The 23,913-nt window shown below is 41.1% G+C and overlaps 1 long non-coding RNA gene across 1 annotated transcript in view; it reads left to right on the top strand.

Annotated features, from left to right (window-relative positions):
- The window catches only part of LOC135094028 (uncharacterized), a 45,294-nt gene extending 26,286 nt beyond the window's left edge, over positions 1-19,008 (top strand). The window contains exons 4-5 of the long non-coding RNA XR_010263549.1: positions 196-303; positions 18,782-19,008. This is a non-coding gene — a long non-coding RNA (uncharacterized LOC135094028). The remainder of the gene's footprint in view (positions 1-195; positions 304-18,781) is intronic.
- The last annotated feature ends 4,905 nt before the right edge of the window (positions 19,009-23,913 follow it).

The following is a 23,913-nucleotide window of genomic DNA, read 5'->3' as shown; positions in this document are numbered from 1 at the left end:
ATATATATATATATCCCAATAAATGTTGAATATTTAAATATTTATATCTTGTAATCGATTTGGAAATAAAAAATGAGAAATAGATAGATGTAGATTTAGATAGGTAGTTGAATGGTAGATAACGAGATAACTAGATAAGTAGATATGCATTACATATGTACATATGTGTGTGTGTGTGTGTGTGTGTATTTCCAGCAAGAGGTCACTCTCCATGCCCCGAGAGGAATCGCGATAGTCGAGGTGTCACTGAATCGACCAATTACCAAAACGATCGAGAATGAGTTCTACCTTCTCACTGCCAAGGTTTGTAATTGCAATTGTGATATGTGATATAATGATGCATTCTAACAAATGACAAACAAATAATCACGATGTCCATTTGTATAAAAGTTTCACTTTCTGACCATCAATTATTGCAAAATTGTTCAAAGGTATTGTTCATTTTATTACAACTTATTGAAACAGTATCCCAAGCTGGAGAGAAGTTGGAAGAATTGATATTCGCGAATAAAAAATTGTTATCTTTGAAATCAGGTTCTTTTCGCAGGCATCTTGAGATGTCAAGTGAGACTTGGTCAAAAATTAACTTTTCACGACATAAATGAACGACAAATAAATCGCAGTCTTTTCTCCGCATATTATCAATGCAGGTAATTCAAATGCACCATGAAATTACTTACTCATTTATGCCTACTGGATGAGCAAATGTGTGTCGATATAGAAAAGTTGTATCGATGACGAACTTGCTACTTCGGTTTGATGAGATCCTTGGTATGGTGGTGATTGCTCTGGAGGACCTAGTAATGGCTGAATATTGTTGGTAGCGTGGAGGTCGTGGGGTAGTGGGTTGGATTATGGTTGATTGTGTGAGTAAAAGAACACAAAGTTTATAAGATTTCTTCTTGATTTCAAGATGGTCAGCATGCACACGCGTGACCTGAGACAAAAATTATGACGGACGAGACGATACTTGATTTTCTCACTCTCTCTGAAGACTGACTGTGAACTTACTGTGAACTCTCTGTGAACTGACTTATGAACTGATGTGTTCTCTCTCTGGACGGACTTGAACTATCCGTACAGGCTCTATTTATATGAGATGAAGTGGAAAGGGAGAAGGAGCCGATCACAGAGATTCTTATTATGGCCAAAAACCAGAGAGGAAAGTAGGAAGGCAATGTAAATGTTTCCCTAAAGACTGGCAGGAGTGTAGGGAAGGTGTGGTTTTCCTTGAGAGCGATAGGGAGGAGAAAACGTTAAAATAGACTGGGGGTGGCCACGTGGCCAAGTGGTATGAAATATATGAAAGATGTATGTAATAATAATAATTATTATGACTGATGCGACTGATACAAAAGCATTATGGACTGAACACAAAGTTTATCAACTAAGATGGCAGTATCCCATGCAGGATATGGCAACTGGGTCCATATAAGTTCAATCAGTAATGATTGCAGAACTTGCATTTCAAAATGCAATTAAAAATAAAAAATATATTATAATAAGCTATAATGAATAACCATAATTTATCATTATTATTATTATTATTATTATTATTATTATTATTATTATTATTATTATTATTATTATCATCATCATTATTGTTATTATTAATATAATCAAAGTAAGTTATACAACACTTTAATAAACCATTGTTTTTAGCATGTATTTAGTCAGTACTTAATAATTTTTGTAGAAAAGTCTCGAGAGAGAAACTGCGTAACGAGATAATACAGGAGATATGATACAGCCGAAAAACAAAATTATGATTTTCTAGTAATATCATGTACTATTATATCATTATATCATCGAAAGTGACACAGACACCGGGCTGGATTTTTCAGCGAGCCGTAGCATCCTTCCCTTCTTTATAAATATAATCGTCCTTTACATTTGATAATGGCAGTCCAGTTATCTATCTTGCACTTTCGGGTTATTAAACCGATTCATTCACCATCAGGCTGACAACAGGTGTTGTTCGATCATGCTCCAATCTAAGCTTTACTGCTACAAGAATGTTGTCACTAGACTTATCCAATACTGGAATTGGACACAGTGTGTTCCGGTCACCCATACGTTTAAAACCCAGCCAGACATATCCCTTCATTATGTCTTTTCAACCCACATAAAATATCCACAGTCTACCATCTACTGCTGAGTGGTTAGCTGACCTTCCCAGACCTCCTAAAGTAACAACACAACACAATGATGTACTGCTGTTGATCACTACTAATACATAAGACAAAATTATCGCGATTATGTTACTGCTCTCTCTCTCTCTCTCTCTCTCTCTCTCTCTCTCTCTCTCTCTCTCTCTCTCTCTCTCTCTCTCTCTCTCTCTCTCTCTCTCTCTCTCTCTCTCTCTCTCTCTCTTTGTATGTGCTCATTAACAACTCTTGTTTGCTCAAGTAAGGTTTTACAAATGCAGTGTGACGCTTTTTTTTTTTTTTTTATAATGCGCAGAACAGTTAAATCGAGGTAGGTAGATCTTGAATTTAAGCGGTCTGGCCCGGTCGGCCCGACTGTTACGCTTTTCATAAGCTTGTAGATCTGTAACCCACATAATAATGATATGATAGATTTTCAGTTTTACATGACATAAGTTTTACCATCTACAGGATGAAGTTGGTGGATAACATACAAAAAGTGTGAGTGTCTCATATATGGTAACTACTGAGGTGATTCTGTTGATTACATCAAATCAGGGTTTGTACTGCATGGACATATACCTCGTAACAATTCATGGAATAATGAGTAAGAGAAGCTAAAATTGTTACGCACATATTAAAGGAGTTTGGTGGGATTCAGTCCTTTCTTATTCATAATAAAGTATATATAACGATCCCTCTTCATGAGTTATCAAATTTAGCTCTCGGTAATGACGGGAACTAGGAGAACATTTAGAAAAAAACAATGCTCGGTGAGCGGCTTGCATTTTATACATAAATCATAAGATATCACGCAGAGCGGGTATTATGACTCGTCACCTGCTCCCTTTCTCTTGCCTCTCTTCTCCATACTCTTCCTTCCTTCTTTTTATTTTTCCAAACTGGGCTGCTCTACGTAACAATATATATTATTGCGAGGAGACAGTACATACCTGCCGAAATGATAATTACTCGCAGTGATGTCTGAAGCACCGGATCAGAGGCTGCTGTGAACTTATCAATGATTCAGCTGTGACCAGACTAATCGTTTCCCTTTGTGTCTCACAGTACAAGGGAGCAGTGACAGCCAGCCCTCTTAAAACAGCTTTCTCCCTTTACACAAAGCTACATACATGCAACTAATAACACACACACCCCAACTCAAAATTCCTAACCAAATACAGCGACTCCTATACCAGCTTTTCTTCATTAACTTCTGCAACATTCGCGGTCTAAGATCTAATTTTCAATCTGTAGAACACCACCTCTCCTCTTCTAAACCTCATCTTTTCCTCACTGAAACTCAGGTGTCTCAGGCAACTGACAGTAGCCCCTTTTCTGTTCCCTCCTACTTTCTCTATCCTCATTTTCGATCCAAAGCTGGATGCTGCGTTTATGTGCGCAATGACTTAACCTGCTCTCGTGCCCACGCTCTTGAATCTTCTGAGTTTTCCACCATCTGGCTACGACTACAGAGTCACTCTCAAACTAAATTTATCTGTGTTGTATACATCTCACCTAACTCCTCTATAAGAAATTCTTTGACTATTTAACTTCCAAAGTGGAGCACATTCTGACCTTCTTCCCTTTTGCAGAGATCTCCATTCTTGGGGACTTCAATGTTCACCACCAGCTTTGGCTTTCCTCCCCCTTCACTGACCATCCTGGTGAACTAGCCTTCAACTTTGTTATCCTCCACGACCTAGAGCAATTGGTGCAACACCCTACTCGTATTCCTGACCGTCTTGGAGATACGCCCAACATTCTTGACCTTTTCCTGACCTCTAATCCTTCTGCTTATACTGTCACCCTTTCTTCTCCGTTGGGCTCCTCCGATCACAATCTCATATCTGTATCTTGTCCTATCGTTCCTCAGAATCCCCCTAAGCGAAGGTGCCCCTGGCGTTTTGCCTCTGCTAGTTGGGGGCACCTGAGGAGGTATTTTGCTGATTTTCCTTGGAATGACTACTGTTTCTGTGTCAGAGACCCGTCTTTGTGTGCTGAGTCCATAACATAGGTGATAGTGTCTGGCATGGAGGCGTACAATCCTCACTCTTTTTCTCGTCCTGAACCTTCTAAACCTTGGTTTAACACAGCTTGTTCTCGTGCTATACATGATAGAGAGGTGGCCCACAAAAGGTACTTAAGCCTTCCATCACCAGAATCTCATGCACTTTATATTTCTGCCAGGAACCATGCCAAGTCTGTTCTCCAACTAGCCAAAAACTCCTTCATTAACAGAAAGTGTCAAAACCTTTCAAGATCTAACTCTCCTCGTGACTTCCGGCATTTAACCAAAAATATTTCCAATAACTTTGCAACTTTGCTTCTTCTTCTTTCTCTCCCTTATTTCAACTAGATGGCCCCATTGTTATCACATATATTTCTAAAGCTGAACTCTTTGCTCAAACCTTTGCTAAAAACTCTACCTTGGACGATTCTGGGCTTGTTCCTCCCTCTCCTCCACCCTCTGACTACTTCATGCCACCTATTAAAATTCTTCGCAATGATGTTTTCCATGCCCTCGCTGGCCTAAACCCTCGGAAGGCTTATGGACCTGATGGGGTCCCTCCTATTGTTCTCCGAAACTGTGCCTCCGTGATTGCACCATGCCTAGTGAAACTCTTTCGGCTCTGTCTGTCAACATCTACCTTTCCTTCTTGCTGGAAGTTTCCATACATTCAGCCTGTTTCTAAAAAGGGTGACCGTTCTAATCCCTCAAACTACCGTCCTATTGCTTTAATTTCCTGCCTATCTAAAGTTTTTTAATCTATCCTCATCAGGAAGATTCTTAAACATCTATCACTTCACAACCATCTATCTGATCACCAGTACGGGTTCCGTCAAGGCCGCTCTACTGGTGATCTTCTGGCTTTCCTTACTGAGTCTTGGTTATCCTCTTTTAGAGACTTTGGTGAAACTTTTCCTGTTGCCTTGGACATATCAAAAGCTTTTGATAGAGTCTGCCACAAAGCTTTGATTTCCAAACTACCCTCCTACGGCTTCTATCCTTCTCTCTGTAACTTCATCTCAAGTTTCTTTTCTGACTGTTCTATTGCTGCTGTGGTAGATGGTCACTGTTCTTCTCCTAAATCTATTAATAGTGGTGTTCCTCAGGGTTCTGTCCTGTCACCCACTCTCTTCTTATTATTCATAAATGATCTTCTAAACCAAACTTCTTGTCCTATCCACTCCTACACTGATGATACCACCCTGAACTTTTCCACATCTTTTCATAGACGTCCAGCCCTTCAGGAGGTAAACATTTCACGAAGTGAAGCCACAGAAAGCTTGACTTTTGATTTTTCTAAAATTTCTGATTGGGACAGAACAAACTTGGTATTGTGCAATGCCTCAAAAACTCAATTCCTCCATCTATCAACTCGACACAACCTTACAGACAACTATCCCCTCTTCTTCAGTGACACTCAGCTGTCCCCATCTTATACATTGAACATCCTCGGTCTGTCCTTTACTTATAATCTGAACTAGAAACTTCACATCTCATCTCTAGCTAAAACAGCTTCTATAAAGTTAGGTGTTCTGAGACGTCTCCGCCAGTTTTTCTCACTCCCCAGCTGCTAACTCTGTACAAGGACCTTATCCGTCCATGTATGGAGTATACTTCACATGTCCGGAGGGGGTTCCACTCATACTGCTCTTCTTGACAGGGTGGAATCAAAAGCTTTTCGTCTCATCAACTCCTCTAACTGACTATCTTTAGCCTCTCTCTCACCGCCGCAATGTTGCATCTCTAGCTATCTTCTACCGCTATTTTCATGCTAACTGCTCTTCTGATCTTGCTAACTGCATGCCTCCCCTCCTCCCGCGGCTTCGCTGCACAAGACTTTCTTCTTTTTCTCACCCCTATTCTGTCCACCTCTCTATTGCAAGAGTTAACCAGTATTCTCAATCATTCATCCCTTTCTCTGGTAAACTCTGGAACTCCCTTCCTGCTTCTGTATTTTCACCTTCCTATGACTTGAATTCCTTCAAGAGGGAGGTTTCAAGACACTTATTCATCAATTTTTGACTACTGCTGTGACCCTTTTATGGGACTGGCATTTCATTGGCTTTTTTTTTTATTGGATTTTTGTTGTCCTTGGCCAGTGTCCCTCCTACATAAAAAAAAAAAAAAATTCTTCAGAGTACCAATCCCGGGAGGGAACCATAAGTGTCCTTAACTCGGATTGCTCTTCTGGTACCGACCCTAAGTGTCTTGATAGCCACCTCAACTTTTTCATACTTAACTTCTGCAACATTAGACCTTAGATCTAATTTTCAATCTGAAAAACACCACCTCTCCTCTTCTAAACCTCATCTTCTTTTCCTCACCGAAACACAGATGTCTGAGGCAACTGACAGTAACCCCTTTTATTCCCTCCTCCTTTCTCTATCCTCATTTTTAATCCAAAGCTGGATGTTGTGTCTATGTGGGCAACGACTTAATTCACTCTCGTGCCCACGCTCTTGAATCATTTGAATTGTCCACCATCTGGCTACGAGTACAATCACTCTCGAACTAAATTTATTTGTGTTGTATATCTCTCACCTAACTCCTCTGACTATAAAGAAAAAATTTTTTTTGACTACTTAACTTCCAAAGTGGAGCACATCTTGACTCTCTTCCCTCTTGTGGAGATCTCCATTCTTGGAGACTTCAATGTTCACCACCAGCTTTGGCTTTCCTCTCCCCTCACTAATCATCCTGGTTAAGTGGCCTTTAACTTTGCTATCCTCTACGACCTAGCAACTAGTGGAACACCCTACTCGTATTCCTGACCGTCTTGGATATACGCCCAACATTTTCTTTTACCTGTTCTTAATCTCTAATCGTTCTGCTTATGCTGTCCCCCTATCATCTCCTTTAGGCTCCTCCGATCATAACTTCATATATGTAGTTTGTCCTATCACTCCAATACCTCCTCAAGATCTCCCAAAGCGGAGGTGCCTCTGGCGTTTGGCCTTTGTGGGGACATCAGGAGGTGTTATTTTGATTTTCCTCGGAATGACTACTGCTTCCATCTCATAGTCCCATCTTGGTGTACTGAGCGCATAACAGATGTGATAGTGTGTGGTACGGAGGCCATTCTGTTCATCGTTTTAATGGAAGAGAGGTCATTCATCCCTTTTCGGGTAAACTCTGGAACTCCCTGCCTGCTTTTGGTCCTCTTTCTCTCCCAGTAAAGGCGTTTATTAATACTGTGCTTCTGTGTTGCATGAGCTTGCTTTGTCCCTAATCTCTAAGCCTGGCTTTTGTGGGTTCTAGGGATCGCGTTTAAGTTTTTATAATTTCTACTTAATTTGTATTACTTACATATATTAACAATCAGACGATCATAAACGACTTTCGACAACAACGAAAACTACGAAAATTGTTTCATCTCTCTTCAAATAAGTCTTATTAAATACCTCGAACACTTCACATTACACTTCTGATTCAAATCACTACACACATCTTATATCCAATGATAAATCACATCCTACACGGACCTCACAACTAATATTCAATGAGGAAACACATCCTACATCTACCCAATCCCTCTCTGTCAATATATAACACCAACATTTTATTGCATTACAACTCACTGGCTCTACTAACTGGTACTGTGACGGGCGGCTTACCCATCTTGACCCTCTCTGGTCTGACAGCTCTATCTAGCTTGTCTTTCTGTCTGCTTCTGTCTATTCCCGTCTCCTACACCTCGTAATACACATGTGATGTTAGAGCGACTTTTTGCCTCAACAAGGCTTCCGTTGCTATAAGATTTCTTTTCGAATACTTAGATCATACGGTTTATCTTTCCTATAACTTTCAGTAAGGTTCATTATACTAAGGAGTAACGATAATTATTTTCTCATACTTTACTTTCCGATAATTACTCCTAGTGAGGTCTAAAGCACTGTTCAGGGGGTGCTGTGAACTTATCATTAAATCCAGCTGTGACCTCACTGAACGTTTCCCTTTGTGTCTCACAACACAAGGGGGCAGTCACAGCCTGCCTTCTAAAGACAACTCTCTTCCTCCACACAAAACTACAAGCACCTAATAACACACACACCCTTCACTCAAAAATTTTAAAATCATAATGGCGACTCCTACACCAGCCTCGGAGTCCCCATCTGGGGAGGGGACCATAAATGTCCCCAGATCGGACTGCCTTTCTGTCGACAATCCTAAGTCTCTTGACACCCCTCTCAACTTTTTCTTCATTAACTTCTGCAATATTCGCAGTCTAAGATTTAATTTTCAATCTGTAGAACACCACCTCTCCTCAACTAAACCTCATCTTCTTTTCCTCACTGAAACTCAGGTGTCTGAGGTAACTGAGAGTAGCCCCTTTTCTGTTCCCTCCTACTTTCTCTATCCTCATTTTCGATCCAAAGCTGGATGCTGCGTTTATGTGCGCAATGACTTAACCTCCTCTCGTGCCCACGCTCTTGAATCTTCTGAGTTTTCTACCATCTGGCTACGACTACAGAGTCACTCTCAAACTAAATTTATTTGTGCTGTATACATTTCACCTAACTTCCCTGACTATAAGAAATTCTTTGAGTACTTAACTTCCAAATTGGAGCACATTCTAACTCTCTTCCCTTTTGCGAGATCTCAATTCTTGGAGACTTCAATGTTCACCACCAGCTTTGGCTTTCCTCTCACTTCACTGACCATCCTGGTGAACTAGCCTATAATTTTGCTATCCTCCACAGCCTAGAGCAATTGGTGCAACACCCTACTCGTATTCTTGACCGTCTTGGAAATACGCCCAACATTCTTGACCTTTTCCTGACCTCTAATCCTTCTGCTTATGCTGTCACCCTTTCTTCTCCGTTGGGCTCTTCCGATCACAATCTCATGTCTGTATCTTGTCCTATCGCTCCAATTCCTCCTCAGGATCCTCCTAAGCGAAGGTGCCTCTGGTGTTTTGCTTCTGCTAGTTGGGGGGACCTGAGGAGGTATTTTGCTGATTTTCCTTGGAATGACTACTGCTTCCGTGTCAGAGATCCGTCTTTGTGTGCTGAGCGCATAACAGAGGTGATAGTGTCTGGCATGAAGGCGTACATTGCTCACTCTTTTTCCTGTCCTAAACCTTCCAAACCTCGTGCACAAACCTCGTGAACCATGCCAAGTCTGTTCTCCAACTAGCCAAACACTCCTTCATTAACAGAGAGTGTCAAAACCTTTCAAGATCTAACTCCCCTCGTGACTTCTGGCATCTAGCTAAAAATATCACCAATAACTTTGCTTCTTCTTCTTTCCCTCCTTTATTTCAACCACATGGCACCATTGCTATCACATCTATTTCTAAAGCTGAACTATTTCTAAAGCTCAAACCTTTGCTAAAAACTCTACCTTGGACAATTCTGGGCTTGTTCCTCCCTCTCCTCCACCCTCTGACTACTTCATGCCACCTATTAAAATTCTTCGCAATGATGTTTTCCATGCCTTCGCTGGCCTAAACCCTTGGAAGGCTTATGGACCTGATGGGGTCCCTCCTATTGTTCTCCGAAACTGTGCCTCCGTGATTACACCTTGCCTAGTCACACTCTTTCAGGTCTGTCTGTCAACATCTACCTTTCCTTCTTGCTGGAAGTTTACCTACATTCAACCTGTTCCTAAACAGTCACCCTAAAAAGGGTGACTGTTCTAATCCCTCAAACTACCGTCCTATTGCTTTAATTCCCTGCCTATCTAAATTTTTTTTAATCTATCCTCAACAGGAAGATTCATAAACATCTATCACTTCACAGCCTTCTATCTGATCGCCAATATGGGTTCCGTCAAGGCCGCTCTACTGGTGATCTTCTGGCTTTCCTTACTGAGTCTAGGTCATCCTCTTTTAGAGATTTTGGTGAAACATTTGCTGTTGCTTGGACATATCAAAAACTTTTGATAGAGTCTGGCACAAAGCTTTGATTTCCAAACTATCCTCCTACAGCTTCTATCCTTCTCTCTGTAACTTCATCTCAAGTTTCCTTTCTGACCGTTCTATTGCTGCTTTGGTAGACGGTCACTGTTCTTCTCCTAAACCTATTAATAGTGGTGTTCCTCAGGTTTCTGTCCTGTCACCCACTCTCTTCTTATTATTCATTAATGATCTAAACCAAACTTTTTGTCCTATTCACTCCTACGCTGATGGTACCACCCAGCACTTTTCCACGTCTTTTCTTAGACGTCCAGCCCTTCAGGAGATAAACATTTCACGCAGGGAAGCCACAGAACGCTTGACTTCTGATCTTTCTAAAATTTCTGATTGGGGTAGAGCAAACTTGGTATTGTTCAATGCCTCAAAAACTCAATTCCTCCATCTATCAACTCGACACAACCTTACAGACAACTATCCCCTCTTCTTCAGTGACACTCAACTGTCCCCCTTCTTCTACACTGAACATCCTCGGTCTGTCCTTTACTTACAATCTGAACTGGAAACTTCACATCTCATCTCTAGCTAAAACAGCTTCTATGAAGTTAGGTGTTCTGAGACGTCTCCGCCAGTTTTTCTCACCCCCCCAGCTGCTAACTCTGTACAAGGGCCTTATCCGTCCATGTATGGAGTATGCTTCACATGTCTGGGGGGTTTCCACTCATACTGCTCTTCTAGACAGGGTGGAATCAAAAGCTTTTCGTCTCATCAACTCCTCTCCTCTAACTGATTGTCTTGAGCCTCTCTCTCACCGCCACAATGTTGTATCTCTAGTTGTCTTCTACCACTATTTTCATGCTAACTGCTCTTCTGATCTTGCTAACTGCATGCCTCCCCTCCTCCCGCGGCCTCGCTGCACAAGACTTTCTTCTTTCTCTCACCCCTATTCTGTCCACCTCTATAATGCAAGAGTTAACCAGTATTCTTAATCATTCATCCCTTTCTCTGGTAAACTCTGGAACTCCCTGCCTGCTTCTGCATTTCCACCTTCATATGACTTGAATTCCTTCAAGAGGAAGGTTTCAAGACACTTATTCATCAATTTTTTGACTACTGCTTTGACCCTTTTATGGGACTGGCATTTCAGTGGGCAATTTTTTTATTGGATTTTTGTTGCCCTTGGCCAGTGTCCTTCCTACATAAGAAAAAATAAATAAATAAATAAATCTTCCCATACTTCGATCATACAATTAATTTTCCCTCAACTTTCAATAAGGCTCATTCTCGAGTAACTTTGGTAATCGCATCTTCTAATCAGGAACAACAAGGCGTTTCCTATGGTATGCCGGCTGTCTGTGTTGTCAAATTCATTTGCTTTCGGTGACCTCTGCTTCTCTTATATACTAATTTAGTGATAGCCACCTGGGTATCTCTTCTTGTAATCTGCTGCTAATCACCGGCTCTGTTAGTCTTGTGATGACTCACCTCATCTTGTTCTCCTAGCTGGTCACGTCTCGTCTCTTATCTATCAGGGTGGTGATAGTTTCTTGGTACCTGCCTTCGTTTTTCCTCATTTATTCTTTCTACTTCTTATTTCCTTCTTCATTTCTTCATTTTTGTTACATTCTTCTTTCTTCTTACGTGTTTCATTTCTTCTTCGTTCTTGGGTTACAACATTGACCATCCTTTACAATGTTACTTGTTTCATGAGTTCGGCCACAGAAGGAGAAAATGTATGAATCGTCCACAGTGCGATCACCGCTCTGCCCTTGATTCACACCCTACTCCTGAATGCAAATTGGAACCTTATTGCTTCTACTGAAGGTAAGCTTATCAGATTCCTCCTCGACATTGTAAGAGGTACCGTCTTGAGCAGGACCTTTTCCAGCTGGCTAATTCTCAGTTCATTAGTTTCGGAAGTGCCAAGCGGAAACATTTCTCTTTAGACAGAAAAATGATGGGACAAAAACATACACATCCTCCCTCCACCTCTACATATAATGTGGTTGTAGCACCTTCTCGCTTTTCTCAACCATTAACTGTTTCCTCCCACTCTTGTGAGAATGCTGCTCCTGCTGTTATTATCTGTAATAAGTTCTCTGTTTTCCAAAATATCATAGATAAACCCTACTCTTCATCTTCAGCAAAACATTTTACTACATCTTTAGCAAAGTCCTCCACTGAATCTTCAACAACATCACAGACTCCTCGTACAGGAGTTCATATTGTAGAAGTCCGCTCCCCCATCGATTCTCAACTGCAAACACCTCCCAAAGTTTTTAAGCCTCAACAGATCCATACAACGAAATCTCTCAAAGTTTTCTCAGTCCCAGCAGAAATGTTCCAGATGATCTACTGAATCTCTTGACTCAACGGCGTTCACCCTAAAAATACTCTTTTGTGAGCATCAGATGGCCCTGAGCCGGACATCAATAATCAAAGAGATATTGCCTGCCTTGTGCAAGATCTACCCTTTCCATTTCTTTCCATGTGCAGGAGCACCGCTCAGGACTGGTCACACGCGTCTCACTCATGGTTACTTAATTTTCCGGGAAACACAGCCATTTTGTGATGACTGCTTAGTTCTTAGTTCTGGTGGAGCTGTGCGAGCGATACCTTTTCCGCTGTCGCGGCGAAGATAGGAATTTCCAGATGTCGCTGATACTTGGAGAGAGGGCTGCCTCCCAGGGACATGAAGTCCTTAAGTTTGTGAAGGCTGGTATATATTAAATAAAAAAGAAACACCCCAAAAAAAATTCTCATAAAAAAAAAAATAAATAAATAAAATAAGGAAAAAAAAATAAAAAAACGAAAAAAAAGTTTCTCTTCTTTTTTTTCTAATAATTTACATATCAAAATTTTGTTTTATAACGTAAGGTCTATATATGTATATATACAAAAAGAAATGTAAACGTACTCAAACTTGACCCATTAATTTCCTGTACAGTACAAGTTAATACAAGCTTTGTCCACTAGCATAACGTAAACAAGTCTCTGTTCTTCGTTACTAGAAAGTATGAAAATCTTTTGAAAATCTAACTCCCCCTCGTGACTTCTGGTACCTAGACAAATACATCTCTAATAACTTTACTTCATTTTTCCCTCCTTTATTTCAACTTGACAGAGCTGAGAGAGTTTGACTAGGCAAGGTGCAAGCACGGAGGCACGGAGGTTTCCGAGAACAACAGGAGGGACCCCAGCAGGTCTTTAAGCCTTCCGAGGGTTTAGGCCAGCGAGAGCATGGAAAACATTATTGCAAAGAATTTTAATAGGTAGCATGAAGTAGTCAGAAGGTGGAGGAGAGGGAGGAACAAGCCCTGAATCGTCCAAGGTAGATTTTTTAGCAAAGGTTTGAGCGAAGAGTTCAGCTTTAGAGATAGATGTGATAGCAGTGGTGCCATCTGGTTGAAATAAAGGAGGGAAAGAAGAAGAAGCAAAGTTATTGGAGATATTTTTGGCGAGATGACAGAAGTCACGATGAATCAGATGAATCTGGAAGGAAGTGTAAAAGACAACAAACAAGGCCTCTGGGGCCTGGGACAGTGGTTAGTCAGTGGTCAGTGTTTTGGGTACATATTGGACAAGGTCAGATATCAAGGTCAGTGGGATCAGTGTCTTAAGTACGAAACGAACAACGCCAGGTGCACTGTTTATGTCACTGGTGTCAGTACCGCTCTCTTTAAATTAATTATATGAACTAACATCCATCTAATTTTTTTCTTTATTTGCTTTCCATTTCGTTTAATATTTTTTTATTTTTTTTTTTTTTTTTTTTATGTAGGAAGGATACTGGCCAAGGGCAACAAAAATCTAATAAAAAAAAAATGCCCACTGAAATGCCAGTCCCTTAAAAGGGTCAAAGCAGTGGTCAAAAATTGGTGGATAAGTGTCTTGAAACCTCCCTCTTGAAGGAATTCAAGTCATAGGAAGGTGGAAATACAGAAGCAGGCAAGGAGTTCCAGAGTTTACCAGAGAAAGGGATGAATGATTGAGAATACTGGTTAACTCTTGCGTTAGAGAGGTGGACAGAATAGGAGTGAGAGAAAGAAGAAAGTCTTGTGCAGCGAGGCCGCGGAAGGAGGGGAGGCATGCAGTTAGCAAGATCAGAAGAGCAGTTAGCATGAAAATAGCGGTAGAAGACAGCTAGAGATGCAACATTGCGGCGGTGAGAGAGAGGCTGAAGACAGTCAGTTAGAGGAGAGGAGTTGATAAGACGAAAAGCTTTTGATTCCACCCTGTCTAGAACAGCAGTATGAGTGGAACCCCCCAGACATGTGAAGCATATTCCATACATGGACGGATAAGGCCCTTGTACAGAGTTAGCAGCTGGGGGGGTGAGAAAAACTGGCGGAGACGTCTCAGAACACCTAACTTCATAGAAGCTGTTTTAGTTAGAGATGAGATGTGAAGTTTCCAGTTCAGATTATAAGTAAAGGACAGACCGAGGATGTTCAGTGTAGAAGAGGGGGACAGTTGAGTATCATTGAAGAAGAGGGGATAGTTGTCTGGAAGATTGTGTCGAGTTGATAGATGGAGGAATTGAGTTTTTGAGGCATTGAACAATACCAAGTTTGCTCTGCCCCAATCAGAAATTTTAGAAAGATCAGAAGTCAAGCGTTCTGTGGCTTCCCTGCGTGATATGTTTACCTCCTGAAGGGTTGGACGTCTATGAAAAGACGTGGAAAAGTGCAGGGTGGTATCATCAGCATAGGAGTGGATAGGACAAGAAGTTTGGTTTAGAAGATCATTAATGAATAATAAGAAGAGAGTGGGTGACAGGACAGAACCCTGAGGAACACCACTGTTAATAGATTTAGGAGAAGAACAGTGACCGTCTACCACAGCAGCAATAGAACGGTCAGAAAGGAAACTTGAGATGAAGTTACAGAGAGAAGGATAGAAACCGTAGGAGGGTAGTTTGGAAATCAAAGCTTTGTGCCAGACTCTATCAAAGGCTTTTGATATGTCCAAGGCAACAGCAAAAGTTTCACCAAAGTCTCTAAAAGAGGATCACCAAGACTCAGTAAGGAAAGCCAGAAGATCACCAGTAGAGCGGCCTTGACGGAACCCATATTGGCGATCAGATAGAAGGTTGTGAAGTGATAGATGTTTAAGAATCTTCCTGTTGAGGATAGATTCAAAAACTTTAGATAAGCAGGAAATTAAAGCAATAGGACGGTAGTTTGAGGGATTAGAGCGGTCACCCTTTTTAGGAACAGGTTGAATGTAGGCAAACTTCCAGCAAGAAGGAAAGGTAAATGTTGACAGACAGAGCTGAAAGAGTTTGACTAGGCAAGGTGCAAGCACGGAGGCACAGTTTCGGAGAACAATAGGAGGGACCCCATCAGGTCCATAAGCCTTCCGAGGGTTTAGGCCAGCGAGGGCATGGAAAACATCATTACGAAGAATTTTAATACGAGGCATGAAGTAGTCAGAGGGTGGAGGAGAGGGAGGAACAAGCCCAGAATCGTCCAAGGTAGAGTTTTTAGCAAAGGTTTGAGCAAAGAGTTCAGCTTTAGAAATAGATGTGATAGCAGTGGTGCCATCTGGTTGAAGTAGAGGAGGGAAAGAAGAAGAAGCAAAATTATTGGAGATATTTTTGGCTAGATGCCAGAAATCACGAGGGGAGTTAGATCTTGAAAGGTTTTGACATTTTCTGTTAATGAAGGAGTTTTTGGCTAGTTGGAGAACAGACTTGGCATGGTTCCGGGCAGAAATATAAAGTGCATGAGATTCTGGTGAAGGAAGGCTTAAGTACCTTTTGTGGGCCACCTCTCTATCATGTATAGCACGAGAACAAGCTGTGTTAAACCAAGGTTTAGAAGGTTTAGGACGAGAAAAAGAGTGAGGAATGTACGCCTCCATGCCAGACACTATCACCTCTGTTATGCGCTCAGCACACAAAGACGGGTCTCTGACACGGAAGCAGTAGTCATTCCAAGGAAAATCAGCAAAATACCGCCTCAGGTCCCCCCAACTAGCAGAGGCAAAACGCCAGAGGCACCTTCGCTTAGGGGGATCCTGAGGAGGGATTGGAGTGATAGGACAAGATAAAGATATGAGATTGTGATCGGAGGAGCCCAACGGAGAAGAAAGGGTGACAGCATAAGCAGAAGGATTAGAGGTCAGGAAAAGGTCAAGAATGTTGGGCGTATCTCCAAGACGGTCAGGAATACGAGTAGGGTGTTGCACCAATTGCTCTAGGTCATGGAGGATAGCAAAGTTGTAGGCTATTTCACCAGGATGGTCAGTGAAGGGAGAGGAAAGCCAAAGCTGGTGGTGAACATTGAAGTCTCCAAGAATGGAGATCTCTGCAAAAGGGAAGAGGGTCAGAATGTGCTCCACTTTGGAAGTTAAGTAGTCAAAGAATTTCTTATAGTCAGAGGAGTTAGGAGAGAGGTATACAGCACAGATAAATTTAGTATGAGAATGACTCTGTAGTCGTAGCCAGATGGTGGAAAACTCGGAAGATTCAAGAGCGTGGGCACGAGAGCAGGTTAAGTCATTGCGCACATAAACGCAGCATCCAGCTTTGGATCGAAAATGAGGATAGAGAAAGTAGGAGGGAACAGAAAAGGGGCTACTGTCAGTTGCCTCAGACACCTGAGTTTCAGTGAGGAAAAGAAGATGAGGTTTAGAAGAGGAGAGGTGGTGTTCTACAGATTGAAAATTAGATCTTAGACCGCGAATGTTGCAGAAGTTAATGAAGAAAAAGTTGAGGGGGGTGTCAAGACACTTAGGGTCGTCGACGGAAAGGCAGTCCGACCTGGGGACATTTATGGTCCCCTCCCCAGATGGGGACTCCGAGGCTGGTGTAGGAGTCGCCATGATTTTAAAATTTTTTGAGTGAAGGGTGTGTGTGTTATTAGGTGCTTGTAGTTTTGTGTGGAGGAAGAGAGTTGTCTTTAGAGGGCAGGCTGTGACTACCCCCTTGTGTTGTGAGACACAAAGGGAAACGTTCAGTGAGGTCACAGCTGGGTTTAATGATAAGTTCACAGCACCCCCTGAACAGTGCTTTAGACCTCACTGGGAGTAATTATCGTTTCGGCAGGTGTCTACTGCCTCCTCCATATACCGACATTTTTTACGATTTTTTTTTTTATCATATCTTACTTTTGTTTTTTGTCAATATTTCAACCAGCAGTCATTGTTATTTTAAGTTTTAAGCGGTGTCATATAACTGCGATGTTGCGGCGCAATAATACCAACCAATCAAGCAATCAATCTTCTTTTCTCGTAATAGGATATTTTAATTGTCTTCACTCGCTGTATGGGGACAGAATAATATTTTTTTTCTCTTCCTCAATGCTCAATGTTTATGGAGAAAGCTGGTCTTCTGAATGAATTATAGCTTTTCTTTTAAATATTTTTTACTTTAATTATTTTACCTGTAAATATAATATTGGGGTGAACTTTATTCCTGCACCAGGAGAATCTGTAGGTAATTGAGGAAGACAAAGAGCAACGCTGAGCTCTGGAACACTTACGTTTTTGTTGCTTCTTCACGTTTCCTTTTCTGTATTCACACGAGAGCAGGTTAGGTCACTACGCACATAAACGCAGCATCCAGCTTTGGATCGAAAATGAGGATAGAGAAAGTAGGAGGGAACAGAAAAGGGGGCTACTGTCAGTTGCCTCCGACACCTAAGTTTCAGTGAGGAAAAGATGAGGTTTAGAAGAGGAGAGGTGGTGTTCTACAGATTGAAAATTAGATCTTAGACCGCGAATGTTGCAGGAGTTAATGAAGAAAAAGTTGAGGGGGATGTCAAGACACTTAGGGTCGTTGTCAGAAGAACAGTCTGACCTGGGAACAATTGTGGTCCCCTCCCCAGATGGGGATTCCGAGGCTGGTGTAGGAGTCACCATGATAATTTTGAAATTTTGAGTGAAGGGTGTGTGTGTTATTAGGTGATTGTAGTTTTGTGTGGAGGAAGAGAGTTGTCTTTAAAGGGCAGGTTGTGACTGCTCCTTTGTGTTGTGAGACACAAAGGGAAACGTTCAGTGAGGTCACAGCTGGGTTTAATGATAAGTTCACAGCACCCCCTGAACAGTGCTTTAGACCTCACTGGGAGTACTTATCGTTTTGTTAGGTGCTACTGCCTCTTCTTTTCGACAGTATAAAATCAAAAGCATTTCGCCTTATCATCTTTCCTCTAATCGACTGTCTTCAGTCTTTCTCTCATCGACACAGTGTTGCATCTCTTGCAATCTTCTACCGATATGTTCACGGTAACTGTTTTTCTCACTTTGGTAACTGCATGCCTCTCCTCCTTCCGCGGCCTCGCTGCACAAGACTTTCTACTTTCTCTCACCACTATTCCATACACATCTCAAATGCAAGAGTTAACCAGTATTCTCTGTCATTCATTCCTTTTTCTGGTAAATTCTGGAATTCCCTACGTACTTCTGTATTTCCTCCTTCATATGACTTGAACTCTTTCAAGGGGGAAGTTTAAAGACAGTTATCCTCCACTTCTGGATGACACCCTTGCCTTTTCTTTTGGCACCGGCACCTCAGGGGGCTTTTTTTCGTTTTTCTTTTTTTTTCTTTGTCCTGTGTCTTATTGTATAGTATCTCTCTCTCTCTCTCTCTCTCTCTCTCTCTCTCTCTCTCTCTCTCTCTCTCTCTCTCTCTCTCTCTCTCTCTCTCTCTCTCTCTCTCTCTCTCTCTCTCTCTCTCTCTCTCTCTCTCTCTATATATATATATATATATATATATATATATATATATATATATATATATATATATATATATATATGTATATTCAGATGGAAGAAGAAATGGTGCAGTTAGCGGTGGTGGTCATAAGTGATGACGTAGCCTTTCTAACTGCCTTTGCGGAATGGTCACTCACTTGTCGTCTTCTGGTGTGGTCAACCAGGCTAATTGTTCTCACCCGACTTCAAGTTCACCAAGTCCATCATCTGCAGGCAGCTCTCTCCTTCACCAACTCACTACTTCTTACTCCGAGAGAGGATGAAGGAAAGGAAATAAGGTAGCGCACACACACACACACACACACACACACACACACACACACACACACACACACATATATATATATATATATATATATATATATATATATATATATATATATATATATATATATATATATATATATATATATATATATATATATATATATATATATATATATATATATATATATATATATATATATATATATATATATATATATATATATATATATATATATATATATATATATATATATATATATATATATATATATATATATATATATATATATATATATATATATATATATATATATATATATATATGGTAATTTAATTGATAATTTAAGTGGTAAATAAAAATCAAAGAAAACTTTTTTGCTCAAACATTTTACCACTTTCGTTTTCCCAGAGTGGCTAATATACAAAACTGAGTCACATTTTGTACACTTATCTCGCCACGTCACACTCTGAGGGAGCGCAAGAAGAAGACGACCGCTACACCTGGATTAGTTTTATGTCCTGCCTTGAAAATGAAAAGATAGTTATCCCTGTTAATGAGTTTCTTGTACACAAGAAATCTGACACAGCCGTTCACTCTGCAAATCACAGATTCTAAAAAAGATATCTTCATCTTACAAAACCATGATGAGCCATCCCCATCATACACTGAACTCTTTTTTCTTAGTGACTCATCATAGATGCATCTCAGTATTGCACATGTTTTTATTCATTAAATGTAAAGCAGCAGAACATATTACGCATAGATATTAGGCATCTTATTAAATGGTAAATCTTGGATTTACCCGATGGTACCCATAGCCTGACAGTGTAAAGGAATGATACATGAATAGCGTCCCTTTATCCACTATTCAAAGAAATCACATGAATGATATAAAAATATTTCGTTCATGATGGTCAATCGTATGCACCGATTTAGTGTTGCGTAATAGTTTCTTAACACTCTGATTGTAATCACTGCTGGAAGGCCCTATACATCAATATTCGGGGTCTGAAGGCCAACTTCCAAGATGTTGCAGTTACTTTCACCTCAATATGACTTCTTTTTTTTTTTTTTTTTTTTTTGTTCAGAGACTCTCGTTTCGAGCTTCAGACATGTCTCCGAGATTCTGATTCCCAACTTCAAGAGGCCTCTCTTTCTGAGACATGACTATCCCTAGAGCTCGGGGGATGTGTGTATACATGCGTCCTGCATCCAGTGCTTCACGTATTGTCAAATTTGAGTGCGGCTGTCATGAAATGATGCTTGTTAAAATATGTAGCCATTTTAATAACTATTATATCTTTTCAGTATACAGGAACCCCGATCTTGATGATAGTATTTATGACTATCTATTAAGTTCTATGGCGTCAACTCAAGAATCAGACTCTAAAGGTTTTTTTTTTTTTTTTTTTTTGTCGGTGATGTTAATGCGCATCATCAGGAATGGTTGAATTCCATCTCCCCAACACATATGGGCTGATCTAGACTTTAGTAATCTCTGGATGCGAGCAGATCGTTCAGAGTCCAACTCACGCCTCGGGTAATTGCCTAGATCTTCTTTTTACTGACGCCCCTTCAGTGATGACTGTGCAGGTTGTCCCTCCCCTCGGCAATACAGACCACTCTGGCTTGTCTTTCAATATTCACGTGCCAACTGGGCTGGTGTCAATGCTCATTTTAATAACATTGTATGGCGGGAAGTTTTTCAGGCTGATATTCCAATCGATGCCCTTAACAGTGTGATGTTTGCCATAAGTGAAAGAAGAATTCCCTTTAAAATAATTAGAAGTCGTCGCAAGGACAAAACCTGGTTTAATGATGACTGCAGGCGTGCCCAGCGTGAAAAACAGGTTGCTTACTGTGAATGGTCTCGGCTGCGCTCACATGAGTCATGGGAGAATTACGTTCGCCTGCATTCAATAGCCCAGCGCACATATTCCAGTGCCCAGGATGAGTACAATGAACACCTTAAAAATGCTCTGATTGGCACCTCCCAGCCACATTCATGGTGGTCAGCTCTTAAGCAGTCCCTCTTCTGTGGGGCCTCAAGTTTACCTCCTCTTTCCTGCTCAGATGGTTCAATCTGCCATAATTCAAAGAACAAAGCCAATCTTTTAGCCTCTGTTTTTAATTCAAAACAATGTAATGAAGAGCTGGAACTGCCGCCGTCTTGTCCCCAAGATATAAAATTACGCTCTATTGCTTTTAAGTCTTCTGAAATCTTACGATACCTTCATGACTTGGACTCGTTCGGCGGTTGCGATCCTCTGGGTTTTTTTTGTCTCTTTTTTTTTACAAAAAGACTGCTTCTTCTCTGTCTCCAAAGTCGTTTTACGTAAGGGTTCTTTTCCGGTATGCTGGCGTACTGCAAATGTTACCCCTATTCCAAAGGGCTCCTCACCCTCCATTCACCCTGGTGACTATAGACCCATCTCCATAACCCCGGTTTTGTCTAAGATCTTTGAGCGCCTGCTGGCCAAGCGTCTCACCCGTTTTTTTTTTTTTTTAATATTAATAAGCTGTTGCCATCTAGTCAGATTGCTTTTAGAAAAGGTCTCAGTACTTCTGATGCTCTTGTTTACATAACACACGACATTCAAGTTGCTCTTGATGCTGGTTATGAATCTAGAATAATTTCACTTGACTTTAGTTCTGCATTTGATCGTGTTAACCACAAGGCCCTCCTGTCTAAAGTCAAATCTCTTGGCACTGATAGCCGCTTACCTCAAATTATTTCAGAGTTCCTAACCGATAGAAAGCAGCGTGTGACTGTTGATGGCTGTTTCAGTTCCTTTAGTCCAGTTATATCCGGTGTTCCGCAAGGAAGCGTCCTGGGACCTATTCTTTTTATTATTTATACATTTGATATGTGGTGTGCGATTGAGTCTGATATGGTAGCTTATGCTGACGACAGCACTTTATGTGCGGTAATTCCTTCCCCTCAGGATAGACAGAGAATCGCTAATGTTCTCACTCGTGATGTCTCAAGGATTATGTCTTGGTGTGATCGGTGGGGTATGAAAATAAACCCGAGTAAGTCCCACAGTATGGTTATTAGTCGATCAAGGACGCCTTTTCCTCCTCACCCTGATATTTTTGTCAATGGAGTGTCAATTCCAAATTGTTCCTCACTGAAGTTGCTTGGAGTCACCTTTGATCTCAAACTCACTTTTGAGTTGTACTTGCGTTCACTTGCGTTGTCAATCTCACGAAAAGTTGGTTTATTGGGTAAGTGCAGTCGGATATATTCCTCTGATGATACTGTCAAAAGCTGCTTTTACTGCCTCATTTTGAGTACTGTCACTCTGTTCGGATTTCTGCAGCTGAGTCTAACTTAAAACTTTTAGATAGAGCATTCAACCAGATTAAATTTCTTCTCCCTAATCTTGAGATTAAACTTCGGCATCGTCGTTTGGTGGGTCACTGTCTTATTTCTTCAAAATGATGTCTATTGTCAACCACCCATTGCACCGTCATTTGCCTGCTCCCTTAGAACCGGCACGTGCTACAAGACACTCCGTGAGCCTGAACGACCGTGCCTTGTCTGTGAATCGATGTGATACATCACAATTTTCCCGGTGTTTCATCCCAGCGTCCGTCAGACTTTGCACTACACTTCCCACTGAGATTGTCAATGCTAGTAATTGTGAAACTTTTAAAAACTTGTGAATACCTTTCTTCTTTCTCAGCACTCTACCTATTAGATTTTTCCAAACCTTCCTATTCTATGCTTTCTTCCTGTTACTAAACCTTCAGTTATCAGTGAAGTGCCACCCACTGGGCCTTCAGGTTTATGCATTCGTGCTTTCCAGTGGGTCACCTTCCTTGATTTATATAATAATAATAATAATAATAATAATAATAATAATAATAATAATAATAATAATAACAACAGTCATTAGTTTATGGACATCCCGACAAACAAAAGCATTCATCACATCTACACATCCCCAGAGTGGGTCCTCAAGTCTGCTGTGCTTGATACTGTTCCTATGGTTAGGTCCCATACAGCAGATAATATTGCAGAAGAGATAAGACTTGACTACAATAAATGGAACATTTTAGATAAAATTCACTCAGTTGTAACTGACAATACTGCTAACATGACTGCAGCAATAAAACAAATGAATGTTCGCCACACATCGTGCTTTGCACATACTTTGAATCTAGTTGTTCAGGACTCCATTAAGAACACTGAGGATGTTCAGAAGCTAAAAGAAAAAAAAAAAGACTACTGTAAGCTTTTTTTTTTTCCATCACAGTGTGAAGGCTTCTGATAAGCTCATGCAAGAGCAGCACAAGCAGCTTCCAAATAAATTTATTCAGGATGTAGAAACTAGATGGAATTCTACATACTACATCATGGAACGATATTTAGAGCAACATGACCACGTGACATACACTCTGTGCTACCTCGGGAAAACTACTATGTGTCTGTCTAACGAGGAGCTTGTAATAATCTCTGCCAGTATTCTAGATGAGTCCTGGAACCGCTGCACACTAGTGGTAACCGTCTGAGCAGTGCGCTGGCGGCTCCAAGACTCCGGTATTCACCTCTGCGCTGGTGGCTCCAAGACTCTGGTACCGGCCCCGCGTGTTCTACACGATTCTCCGTGAAACCGGTTCCGGAACCGGTTCCGATGGATCCGCCATCCCAAGGAATCGATTCCGTAAATACTTAAGTTATCGGTTCCTGCCCACCACCACTGGCTGGGAAAAGTGTGCCACTCTCCCACTCCGCTACGAAAGAGGGGGGTGGAGGGTGTACAAGAGAGGGGGAATGGGGTGGTGATATACATACACACATACACACGTACCGCGCCGCAGTCTCTGCTCCCCGTGGTGTTTTACACGAATAAAACACTTAACCTCTGAAAATTCTAGTGATCAAACTGGAGAAATACTGATTACTTCA

This window comes from Scylla paramamosain, chromosome 44 (assembly GCF_035594125.1).
Source record: "Scylla paramamosain isolate STU-SP2022 chromosome 44, ASM3559412v1, whole genome shotgun sequence".
In the NCBI taxonomy this organism is placed as follows: Eukaryota; Metazoa; Arthropoda; class Malacostraca; order Decapoda; family Portunidae; genus Scylla; species Scylla paramamosain.
Note: the sequence above shows the minus strand (reverse complement) of the source record. Positions and strands in the feature narration are given on the sequence as shown.